The following is a 13,440-nucleotide window of genomic DNA, read 5'->3' as shown; positions in this document are numbered from 1 at the left end:
TTATGCACTGATCGCTCAAAGTGCTGCAACTGTGTTCTTGCATCTTTCGCTCCCCTTTAGCAGTCATTCCCAGCTCACCAGCTCACGCCAGCACACAAGTCGCAAAGCAGAGTTTGGAAATGAAGAAATTCATCTCTGTAATGTTCCAGCTCATGATGTGCAGCAGCTGCATTTAAATAGATGGATAAAAAGCTCAGTTCTGGTGTAAAACAAGCTACTCAGGGTAACAAGACTGGTGATTGATTACATCCAACATCCAATTCATAATGTTAGAACTTGAAGAAATACTGTAGATGTAGGTTAAATCTGTTCGGAACTGTAAACTCAGCATAACATTTTAACTAGAAACACAGGTGGTAATACCCGTCCCAGAATGATAAATAATTCCAGGCAGCCTTCTGTTCTCATAAAGAGTTTAAAGAGCATGAAATTCAAACAGAGGTAATGGAAGCTTAGCTGTATAATTATGCTCTCAGCCGATGCAGAGGTTCCTTCATCCTTTTATTTGCTTCAGGCCAAAGACACAAGGCGGGGGTTCTTCACTTTTAATGCAATTTGTGGCCCAGCAATCGCATTCTTACATATTTTCCCCCAAAAGATATGAACGGGTTAAGCCATTCTCATCTGCACAGAGTAGATAAATAGAGTTCTGCTGAGTGGAGGGAAAAGAAAACATCATATTTCTCCAAGATATTTACTGGACCTGGGGGGCAAGCATGCATAATCTAGTTGTAATTCAATTAATACGTTGCCTAAATAAAAACCTGGTATTTATTTGTGTAACGTTGATGCTGCTCACTGAGCTGAGAGTTTGAGTATCTGAGATCATGTAAAATAATGTATTGATCAGAGCTGATGATGCAAATGCAGATTTATAGTAATGCGGGGACTAATGCGGTGACCTTGACGGAGCATCCGTCACCGCGGGCGTGTAGCACCGCTAGCCTGAGAACATGAGGCAGCTTTATGGACTCATTATGAGCAGCTGTCTTAGTGTTTTTAACGCCACATCACTCAGGGAGGTAACCAGTACTGGAGTTGAGGGGGATGACTAGGGCTGCCACCTTTCAGAAATAGAAATAAGGGACATCCCCAAAACTTCTAAACTGCATAATGTATTTATTTTATATGAAAAAAACAAAACGCTTTGATTTAAAGTTTAAAGTGCTTTAATAGCATTGAACTTGCATGACTGTACAGACAGACAACCATACTAGCAACTGAAATAGCCTCCTATGTTATATATGTGCACCAGCCCAGATGTATAATATAGCCTACAGGTGAAGAATATGGTGTAAAAGTTAATTTATTTCAATAATTCAACTAGAATATGGTTTAAAAGTTAATTTATTTCAATAATTCAACTAGAATATGGTGTAAAAGTTAATTTATTTCAATAATTCAACTAGAATATGGTTTAAAAGTTAATTTATTTCAATAATTCAACTAGAATATGGTGTAAAAGTTAATTTATTTCAATAATTCAACTAGAATATGGTGTAAAAGTTAATTTATTTCAATAATTCAACTAGAATATGGTGTAAAAGTTAATTTATTTCAATAATTCAACTAGAATATGGTGTAAAAGTTAATTTATTTCAATAATTCCACTAGAATATGGTGTAAAAGTTAATTTATTTCAATAATTCAACTAGAATATGGTGTAAAAGTTAATTTATTTCAATAATTCAACTAGAATATGGTGTAAAGGTTAATTTATTTCAATAATTCAACTAGAATATGGTGTAAAGGTTAATTTATTTCAATAATTCAACTAGAATATGGTGTAAAAGTTAATTTATTTCAATAATTCAACTAGAATATGGTGTAAAAGTTCCATGTCATTCCTGCAGTATTTCTGCAGGTGTTTTGGTCAGTGCTATTATTTGAAATATATTATATTATTTGTAATCAGCACAAATTATCTGTCCCCATATGATAAAATCCACCACCCCCCCTGATTGTTTTTTACAACTCGAGTACTGGAGTTAACTAAAATGTACATTCTGAAACTATTCCTCAAGCACGGCCATACCGGGAGTAATCTTAGCATTCAAACACAAGACACAAAATCCTCCAGTAACACAGAACGCCGGCCATACGATGGACAGTCGCCTCGTGAATCCTCTGTTAAATACTATAAGCCTTTCTGTTATCTTTCTGTCACATTATGCGACAGAATGTGTTTGTTAGACAGACAGACGTCCGAAAGCAGAAGAGAAAATGCATAAAGGTTTTATAGTTTTGTTTGGATCCCCATTAGTTACAGAAAAACTGCAGCTACCTTCCTGGGGTCCGACACATTATACACAGTACATTACAACAAAATATTAAAAGCAAACCTAAGGAGGTAGCATATAAAAAAAGAACGGAAAAAACAGAAAATGAAGAAAAAATAAAAAGTAATTCCGTTTAACATACATTCATACATTTTATAACATAAACAAATTCAAACAATGTATACAGGACTGTCTCAGAAAATTTGAATATTGTGATAAAGTTCTTTATTTTCTGTAATGCAAAAATCTCATACATTCTGTATTCATTACAAATCAACTGAAATATTGCAAGCCTTTTATTATTTTAATATTGCTGATCATGGCTTACAGCTTAAGAAAAATCAAATATCCTATCTCAAAAAATTAGAATATTCTGTGAATCTTAATCTTAAACTGTAAACCATAATCAGCAATATTAAAATAATAAAAGGCTTGCAATATTTTAGTTGATTTGTAAAGAATCCAGAATGTATGACATTTTTGTTTTCTTTAATTGCATTACAGAAAATAAAGAACTTTATCACAATATTCTAATTTTCTGAGACAGTCCTGTATATATGTACACATACCCATATACTATATACATTATTTATTTATTTAATAATAATTAAATACGTTTTATATGTATATATTCAAGAGATGTTTCTTTACTAACAATTTGAATTATTTTATATTAATAGTTTGCTTAAATAGTTTGGGAAGTGGGTTCCATGCAGACATAGCTCTGTACATCACCGTTCTTTTACCATAGTTTGTCTATATTTTTGGTGCCAAGTATTGTTCCAAGTATTGTATTGTATTTAGTCAAAGTGCCAAGTATTGTTCATGAATGTCTGCAGAGTTCCAGCCTCACGTTCCACGCTGCAGCCGCAGAAATGTCTACAGTAAATGAAGAGAAGCTGAAGACATCACGATGCACAAACGTTTGATGCAAATTCAAAACCCGAGGGAGACACACGGCGCCGGACTGGAAATGTCAGCTGCAGAATTCTGTTGCCTTTTCAAACAAACTTACAGGGAGTCAAACAAGTTAGTTTAGCCGAACCTCCAGTACTGTTTCTGTACGACACCAGAGGGTTTCATTCTACATTATCAAATTCATCCGTGTCTCTAAACACAAGAAAAAAACATCATCTTATTTCCTTTGGCTTACATCTGCAAAGTCTGTTTGAGACTGTATGTCAAAAACATCTGTTGGTTTGTTTATCACTTACAAACAAATTAGTGGGATGAGAAAGCAGAAAAAAGTGCGGTATTTAAAGCACATTTGCAAACACCACAGCTTGAACATATGGCAGCATCGTGACTGAGTGAAGTTACATCAGCCCAACTTCATCAACACAACCTTCAAGGACAAATCAAATGGGATTTACGCTTCGAGCAAGGTGGAAAAATTAAATCAAGATTCTTTTAATTTTGTGCACAAGTTAAGTAACTTTAGCCTCTCCATCAGGGGTTTAAAAATGAGGTCTTGAGAGGTTTTACTTTTCTTTTCTTTTTTAACAGTTCAACGCGGCATCCAAATAATCCAAAATTATAAAAGCGATAAGAAATGTCCTCTTAACCAAGATGTATTGTGTGCCGTGATCACTTGATACACATCTGGTACATCTGGTACATTATATATCCCTCTGGAGTATATAAGCAGAACATAAACATGTTTATACCACAGTCTGTGTGAATACTCGACTCTGATTGGCTGGCAGGAGTCCAGTAAAAGTGTTAATGAACACCTAGAAAACAAGTTCTGTCAAATTGCCTGATATCTTTAATATCATTACTGGATCAACTGACAGGTGGTAACCACGGCAACGGAGATGCAGAGAAGAAGACCCGGCTACCGCAGGACGGACACATGAGTGGTTTTGTAATTTCTTTTAATTTATTTGGTGAATTTAACAATTTTGATTACTGGGATGCAGAAGAGGAAAGAAAAGAAAAATAAATATTTGTAGTTTAATGAAACGTTTATTTATTTGAATGGTTGATCACATATGTAGCTTAAGCCTTGTGCTCTCTTCAGGTCAAGGAAGGAGGAAGAGAAGAAGGAAGGAAAGAAGGAAGGGAGGAAGAATGAAAAGAAGGAAAGAAAGAAGGAAGGAAGGGAGAAAATAAGGAAGGGAGGATGGGAGAAAAGGAAGGAAGGAAGGAAGGAAGGAAGGAAGGAAGGAAGGAAGGAAGGAAGGAAGGAAGGAAGGAAGGAAGGAAGGAAGGAAGGAAGGAAGGAAGGAAGGAAGGAAGGAAGGATGAAAAGAACGAAAGAAAGAAGGAAGGAAGGAAGGAAAGAAGGAAGGAAGGAAGGAAGGAAGGAAGGAAGGAAGGAAGGAAGGAAGGAAGGAAGGAAGGAAGGAAGGAAGGAAGGAAGGAAGGAAGAAAAGAGGAAGGAAGGAAGGAAGGAAGGAAGGAAGGAAGGAAGGAAGGAAGGAAGGAAGGAAGGAAGGAAGGAAGGAAGGAAGGAAGGGTGAAGGAAGGGAGGAAAGAAGGAAGGAAGGAAGGAAGGAAGGAAGGAAGGAAGGAAGGAAGGAAGGAAGGAAGGAAGGAAGGAAGGAAGGAAGGAAGGAAGGAAGGAAGGAAGGAAGGAAGGAAGGAAGGAAGGGAAGGGAAGAAGGAAGGAGAATTACCGGTAGGTCATTTTGACCCGAAGACAGCACAAGGGTTAATAAAACTATCTGTGGACTTTGATTCTTTGAAACAAATATATTTACTATTTGTTACTGTATCTCCCGTTGCTAAATCGTATCTCAGGTCAGACGAGAGATTAAATAGTCGCTCAGCTGTGGCTTGTTATAAAACTAATGATTTCAACTGAAAACACATTAAGAGCATGAATAACTGATTTAATATTTATGTTTTTTGGTAAGTGACCGTGGTATAAGCGGGATAATGCCCTTGGAGGTGACAATAACATAAATATATGGACTTCGTGGAGGCAAACCGTTCACGTCCATATATTTATGTTAATGGTCACCTCGTCGGGCTTTATCCCTTACTCTATTTAGTTTGACCAGCAGATTGTCAGTAGTCTGTTGCCCCACTAAGCAGAAAACAACGGACCTTTGTGAAGCTTTTGGCATCGCCATCATCTCAGGAGATGAAGAAATGTACTCATCCTTTATGATTCCGAAGTACAGGTACTTAGGGTTTATTCCCTGCTGAGTTTCGCCTGCAATTTAATCCAAAGTCAGGCGAGACGGATGAATCTTGTCATTTTATGGGACGCAAGAGAGTTGACATGTTTGAAATCTGGAGTCAGAAAAACAGAAATAATTCAATTGAGTTCCTCTTAGAGAGTATTACGTCTCCATCGCATGTCTCTAGAGCCCCGTCTGCACAGTTACTTCCAAAAATCAGGAATTTAAGAACTTGTCAGCCGACAGCACAGTCTCTAACGTCGTTAACTCATCTCCAGATACCAGTTATTGTGCCTGTGTCTTAGTAATACGTTGCCAAACTTAAACAATTCATTCCATTGCACATTTCAGAGATGAAAGGTAGTTTGGTTAATATTTGTTTGTTGTCAACCTAGACATCCATTATTTATGCTTCATCTTCTCAGGAGGCACGAGGTGATTTATACCCTGGAAAGGTCAACAGTCCATCACTGTGGGCACATGGAGACAAAAGATGATGTATGTTCACACCAATAATGGGTTTCAAATCATCCAACTCATGCTAAAGACATAGCAGTGCATCTCTTGTAAAAGCACGGACTGCGGTCTAGCATGGATGGACACAATTCAGTATTGTAGTTGTATAAAAGTGCTTAAAGCTTTACCTTTCTGGGTCACTACGTATGCTTCTCTGATTTACTACACTCTAGCAGAGGGTGACATATACTGTATGACGACAACAACGATACGGATGTGGAACAGCAAAAGCTGCTGGCTTTGTTTTTCCCGATATCAGCTCTATTGCTCCCAAAGTCTCGCTTTAACAATCCTGCCACTGTTTACTTGGGTACAATGACAATTAAGATCAACTTAATCAATTATCATATTTATGCTGACGATACACAGCTGTATATCGCTGTGTCTCCTGAAGACAGAAAACCAATTGCATGCGGAACCAGGGGGCGTGGCTGTGCCATAGACACGTCACACAGCAGCGTTGTGCCATCATAATCGAAAGGGACATCCGCCAACTTGAAGCCAGAAACTGCCGTCCTGTATGCCTGAAAGTCAGGGTCGGAGGCTTCATCTGCAGCCATACGAGCATAATTGATGCCGAGATGGACTGCACCAACAGGTGAACGAGAGACGCAGTCAGCCACAGTGCAGGATGTCAGTTGTGAACTCTGAAATGAAAGCCAAATGGCGTTGCTGCCTGGCAGACCCTGGTTCAGACACTTTTGCCATGGCAAAAATCAGTGGTTTGTGGTCCACAAAACAGTGAATGGGCGGGCCTCAAGCAGGAAACGGAAATGTCTGACTGCTAAGTAAAGGCCGAGCAGCTCACGGTCAAAAGTGCTGTACTTTCGCTCACTAGGGCGGAGCTGTCGGCTGAAAAATGCAAGGGACTGCCAGACCCCCACAACCAACTCTTCAAAAACAGCACCGACGGCATAGTCAGAGGCATCAGTGGTCAAGGCCACAGGAGACCCAGGCACAGGGTGAGCCAGCATAGTTGCGCCCGCAAGGGCCATCTTGGTGTCTGAGAAAGCCTGTAGCATGACATCTGACCAGGCGATGATGTGCTTGGGAGTCTTTGCCTTGACGGCCTCATACAGAGGGCGCATCAGGTGAGCAGCATGGGGGATAAAGCGGTGGTAGAAATTCACCATCCCCAGGAACTCCTGTAGAGCCTTGACCGTGGTCGGGCGTGGGAGCTGCTAGACAGCCTCCACCTTGGACGGCAGAGGGATTGCCCCGGCAGAGGTGATGTGGTGGCCGAGAAAATCCATGGAAGGCAGTCCAAACTGGCACTTTGCAGGATTGATGATCAAACCATGCTCACGGAGACGAACAAAGAGGAGGCGGAGGTGCGACAGGTGCTCGGCCTCGGATGCGCTGGCGACCAGGATGTCATCCAGGTACACAAACACGAGTGACAAGTCCCGCAGCACGACGTCCATCAATCGTTGGAAGGTCTGTGCAGCATTCTTTAGGCTGGACGGCATCCGCCAAAACTCAAAAAGCCCAAACGGAGTTATAACCGCAGTCTTGGGGATGTCCTGGGTGCTGACTGGCACCTGATAGCCCCATACGAGACCCACCTTAGAAAAAACAGACGCTCCACCCAGGTGGGCTGAAAAGTCCTGAATGTGGGGTACAGGGTAGCGGTCAGGGGTGGTAGCACCATTAAGGCGCCGGTAGTCACCACGCCAGCCGCCATTGGCCTTGGGAACCAGATGGAGGGGAGTGCCCAAGGACTGTCGGAACGCCGAATGGCGGCGGGCCCTGGCATACACAGGCGGACCCTCCGTGGAGATGTGATGCTCCACGCCGTGTTTCGTGGCAGTGGACGAAAAGGTAGGTGTAGTGATGTCAGAGAACTCTAACAGTAGGGGGGAGAAAACGTCAGCTGGTGAGACAGCGCTGGACAGCTTCATTGCGGCCAAATCGCTGCACTTACATGCCAACGAGCCAACGTTTTAACATTGATGAGACGGCCAAACGTAGGGATAGCAGTACCGTTAGCAGCCTCTAGAGGGGGGCCTTGTTTTGCCTGACGTATATCCAGAACTGATTCCGGTAGCACGCTCACCTGAGCGCCTGTGTCGCACAAGAACTTGCGACCCGAGAGGGAGTCTGTGATATACAGCAAGCCTGCAGGTTGGCCGACACCCATGGCTCCTACCGAGTGCCGGCCAGTGCGTTTCCCGACGCACAAAATCTGCATGGAGGTAGGCATTTCTTGGCTTTGCTGCCAAACTTGGCGTGGTAAAAACACATCCCTGTTGGCTTTACCCGGCTGTCCACAGCCGTGGCGGAGACAGAGAGCGGTTGGAGCACACAGTCATCCACGGAGGCAGCCGGGATGGAGGTGGGCGTCGCCGCAAAACACTTCTTCCCAGCTAAGAAAAATGTGTCTGCCTCTCTGGTCAACTGGCGAAAGTCTGTCTTTGACAGAGTTAGTCACGGCTAAACGGACATAGTCAGGGAGCGGTTGCAGGAAAAGCTCCTTAAAAAGGACACATGGCTGGTGGTCGCTAAGCAGAGCCAGCATGTGATCCATCAGTTAAGAGGGCTTCGAGTCACCAAGGCCAGACAGGGAAAGCCGCTGGCGAGCGCGCTCAGACTCAGACCGGCCAAACGTCTCCTTCAGATGCGCTTTCAAGGTGTCATACTTGTCAGCTGCCGGTAGATTTTCAATGAGACTCACCACCCTCGCCGCAGTTGAGTTGGAAAGAGCTGCTACTACATAGTAGTAGTAGTACTCATGTCCGCCGTAATCTCTCTCAGTGCAAACTGCGCCTCTGCCTGAGCAAACCAAGCGTTAGCATTCTGCTCCCAAAACTCAGGTAATTCAAGAGAAACTGCATTTGTTGCCATGTTGCTGTCTGTTCAGTTAACTCTGGAAACGTCCAAAGAAAATCGGGGTCACCAATGTAGGAGTTTGGGAACAAAAAGAGCTGAAAAAAGGCTTTTTGTGGACGAAGGAAAAACATGAGTTTTTTATTCAAGTCTCTCGTTACAACTGCCCCGTAACCAACGGTAACAGAACACTCTGAAAACTCATCATCATCATTAATAACGGCTAGATTCTTGTGAATTCTAACCTACTGAAACTAAACAGTGTCCTGCTTGTGAGTGGCCACTACTAGTCAACTAATGTGGCAATAGTCTAACGATTCACTGTGAAGGACTCACTGTATAGAAAAACCACAAGTGATCCTTCAAACTCTAAATGTGGCATGTCTGATTCTAACTTTTTAACCAGGAAGTGATCCAACAGTAACACACCTCCATGCATCCATCAAACTAGGAGATAATAAAAGCTAAACACTGCCAGGCATTTACATTTTCTGGGCTTTAGAGACAAGAAAATCTCTCCAAGTCTGTCTTTTTTGTATAACTGCATTTTCAAAGCCCCACCCTTAATCATTTTTTATGCATTAGATGCAATTTGCATAAACTATCCTCACCTACAAACTTTTCATGACTTTATATCATGAGGTAAGAGAGGTAGAAGTCACCAAGGTTTGGTGATATGAAAAACAAGAACATGTTCATTTCACACCCAGACTACGTAGGAATGTGGCATCAATGATTCACGGATGTTTCTGAACTTCCTCAGACAATCGAATAAAAAAGGAGGCCAATTTTTCTCCTGCTCAGTTCAGGATTCAGCTTGGTGCTTTGAAAGAGTCCCGACCTACGGCCGATTTCATTGGCTAGCAGTAGCTGTGTTCTCCCAACCTGATTACTGACGCTTGCTTCAGTGTGACTTTTTCAACCTCTAGTCCAGGGGTTGGCAACCCTCTTTAGCGCCGCCCTGGTGGCTCCCTGGAGCTTTTTCAAAAATGTTTGACCTTTTTTTCGTTTTTTTCTTCTTCTTTTTCCTTTTTTTCATTTTTCTTCTTTTTCTTTCCTTTTTTTTTCGTTTTTCTTCTTTTATTTCCTTTTTTTTCTCTTTTTTCTTCCTTTTTTCTTTCCTTTTTAATCTCGACATTTGACTTTTTTCTCAAAATTTTGACTTTTTTTCTCGACTTTTTTCTCGACATTTCAACTTTTTTCTCGAAATTTTGACTTTTTTCTCGACTTTTTTCTCGACATTTCAACTTTTTCACGAAATTTTGATTTTTTTCTCGGCATTTTGACTTTTTTCTCGAGATTGTACTTCAACATTAATCTCGACATTTCAACATTTTTCTCTGAATTTCTACTTTTTTCTCAAAATGTTTCTCTAAATTTTGACTTTTTTCTCGACATTTCGACTTTTGTTTCGAAATTTCGACTTTTTTCTCGACATTTCGACTATTTTCTCGACATTTCGACTTTTTTCTGAAGATTGTACTTCAACATTAATCTTGACATTTCGACTTTTTTCTCAAAGTGCATAATAATTCCCCCAGTTATAACTAATATAGAAACATGCAGCATGTGCTGCCTTCATTCTAAGGCTAATACAAGACTTTTCATTTTTTGCGGCTCCAGACATATTTGTTTTTTTGTGTTTTTGGTCCAATATGGCTCTTTCAACATTTTGGGTTGCAAACCCCTGCTCTAATGGGAGAAATGCTTATACCTCAATATGGACCCATGACTCAGTTTGACATCGTCCAATTCAAGTCAACGGACAGCTGTTGAAAACTGTTGATACTGCCAAAGAAAAAAGACAAGACAATGGTTACAGGGTATGGTATTAAACTGACATGATGAGGCTGAAATATCAATCGCTGGATGGTTCCAACTTTGATCACATCGTGTGACTTTGCAGAACAACTGATGAAGTGAAACACGACCCTCACCCTAAATTAATTAAGCTCATTTAGCCAGTGCACTGATAACCAAGGCTAAAGGCCTCCCTCTCCTTCTATTAGAGGGACCAAAGAGTCCTGATTAAACAGAAATCTGCAGTGCTCTGAGTTAGAAACCTCCTGAATTTCCCTCTAAATCAGTGTAAGCCAGGAAGCAAACTCGAGACAGACGAATTCTACTGATTACACTTTACATTTTTATTTATAACCTTTGCTATTAAATAAATTATCTTTTAAGAAATACAGACCATTAACCAAAAATGTAATGACTCTATGATTTTAATTAGTATAAAAAGTCCTAATTATTCAGTAGTTTACTGTCATTTAGTCGAAGGTTCTTTGAAATGCACAACTCAGCACAAGATTGATGTGATAAACTGATGCAAAGCGTACAATGAAAAATACTTTTCAAAGTTTGCAAGCCCTTTTATTTTTTTTATATATATATATATATATATATATATATATATATATATATATATATATATATATATATATATATATATATATATATATACACACATATGTATTTGCTTTTGTTTAATCACTTAGCAATAGTCCTTTTTTTTCACCACTGAAGGTCAAAAGTTCTTCAACGCTGGATTTGCTTGAATCAAATAACAATGTTGTCTCTTCCGAGATGAGAAGCCTGTTAAAGCAGAAGATACATACATATACATACACAATATAGTAATGTGAGCAGTTGTCTTCCCATTTGCCAGCAGCAGCTGCGTAATCGGATCAATAGCTGGCTTCGGAATGTAAAAATGTAAAAAATAAGGAATGCATTGGTAAGGAAAAGGGAATAACTAAAAATAAATATTTCTGCTGTAATTTTTAGATGTCAGTTTTGGGCGTCCACACTGCAGAATCCAGGACTCCTTCTTTCCAACGGTTGCAATTCCCCTCTCATGTATCAATGGTTTATTTTTTCCCATCCTCTAACCGGTCACATAGCAAAGCCATACAGAGTACGTATGGGCTGTTTTATCAAAAAATTGATCGAATTATCCACAGTTGACTCGGCATCTGTTAAGAATAGAACAGATTAGATTTTTTGGGTGGATTGAAGCAATGAAGTGCTTCTAGTTTAATCCAAAAAAGCAATGCAGCAAGTTTGGTTGATAAAACTGTCATCAAAAGGGTGGATATGATCGACTTCAGCAACTACAACTGGCTCCAGTGGAAACCAGGTAAAGGTTTGTATATAATACGTATGCAAATGTTTCTCTTTCACTCTCAGGTATTTTACATCTTAACCTTTGTCCTGTCTCCGGGTCAAGGAAGGAGGAAGAGAAGAACGGAGGAAGGAAGGAAGGAAGGAAGGAAGGAAGGAAGGAAGGAAGGAAGGAAGGAAGGAAGGAAGGAAGGAAGGAGAGAGCAGGAGGAAGGAAGGAAGGAAGGAAGGAAGGAAGGAAGGAAGGAAGGAAGGAAGGAAGGAAGGAAGGAAGGAAGGAAGGAAGGAAGGAAGGAAGGAGAGGAGAGGAAGGAAGGAAGGAAGGAAGGAAGGAAGGAAGGAAGGAAGGAAGGAAGGAAGGAAGGAAGGAAGGAAGGAAGGAAGGAAGGAAGGAAGGAAGGAAGGAAGGGAGGGAGGAAGAAAACAAGGAAAGAAGGAAGGAAGGAAAGAAGGAAGGAAGGGAGAAAAGAGGAAGGGAAGAAAGAAGGAGAGAGCAGAAGGAAGGAAGGAAGGAAGGAAGGAAGGAAGGAAGGAAGGAAGGAAGGAAGGAATGGAGGAAGGAAAGAAGGAAGGAAGGGATGGAGGAAGGAAGGAATGGAGGAAGGAAGGAAGGAAGGAAGGAAGGAAGGAAGGAAGGAAGGAAGGAAGGAAGGAAGGAAGGAAGGAAGGAAGGAATGGAGGAAGGAAGGAAGGAAGGAAGGAAGGAGAGAGCAGGAGGAAGGAAGGAAGGAAGGAAGGAAGGAAGGGAGAAAAGAGGAAGGAAGGAAGGAAGGAAGGAAGGAAGGAGGAAGGAAGGAAGGAAGGAAGGAAGGAAGGAAGGAGAGAGCAGGAGGAAGGAAGGAAGGAAGGAAGGAAGGAAGGAAGGAAGGAAGGAAGGAAGGAAGGAAGGAAGGAAGGGTGAAAAGAGGAAGGAAGGAAGGAAGGAAGGAAGGAAGGAAGGAAGGAAGGAAGGAAGGAAGGAAGGAAGGAGAGAGCAGGAGGAAGGAAGGAAGGAAGGAAGGAAGGAAGGAAGGAAGGAAGGAAGGAAGGAAGGGAGAAAAGAGGAAGGAAGGAAGGAAGGAAGGAAGGAAGGAAGGAAGGAAGGAGAGAGCAGGAGGAAGGAAGGAAGGAAGGAAGGAAGGAAGGAAGGAAGGAAGGAAGGAAGGAAGGAAGGAAGGAAGGAAGGAAGGAGAGAGCAGGAGGAAGGAAGGAAGGAAGGAAGGAAGGAAGGAAGGAAGGAAGGAAGGAAGGAAGGAAGGAGAGAGCAGGAGGACGGAAGGAAGGAAGAAGGAAGGAAGGAAGGAAGGAAGGAGAGAGCAGGAGGAAGGAAGGAAGGAAGGAAGGAAGGAGAGAGCAGGAGGAAGGAAGGAAGGAAGGAAGGAAGGAAGGAAGGAAGGAAGGAAGGAAGGAAGGAAGGAAGGAAGGAGAGAGCAGGAGGAAGGAAGGAAGGAAGGAAGGAAGGGAGAAAAGAGGAAGGAAGGAAGGAAGGAAGGAAGGAAGGAAGGAAGGAAGGAAGGAAGGAAGGAAGGAAGGAAGGAAGGAAGGAGAGAGCAGGAGGAAGGAAGGAAGGAAGGAAGGAAGGAAGG

The sequence above is a fragment of the Cololabis saira genome, chromosome 13, assembly GCF_033807715.1.
Source record: "Cololabis saira isolate AMF1-May2022 chromosome 13, fColSai1.1, whole genome shotgun sequence".
In the NCBI taxonomy this organism is placed as follows: domain Eukaryota; kingdom Metazoa; phylum Chordata; class Actinopteri; order Beloniformes; family Belonidae; genus Cololabis; species Cololabis saira.
The sequence above is the reverse complement of the archived record's forward strand: the minus strand, read 5'-3'. Positions refer to the sequence as shown.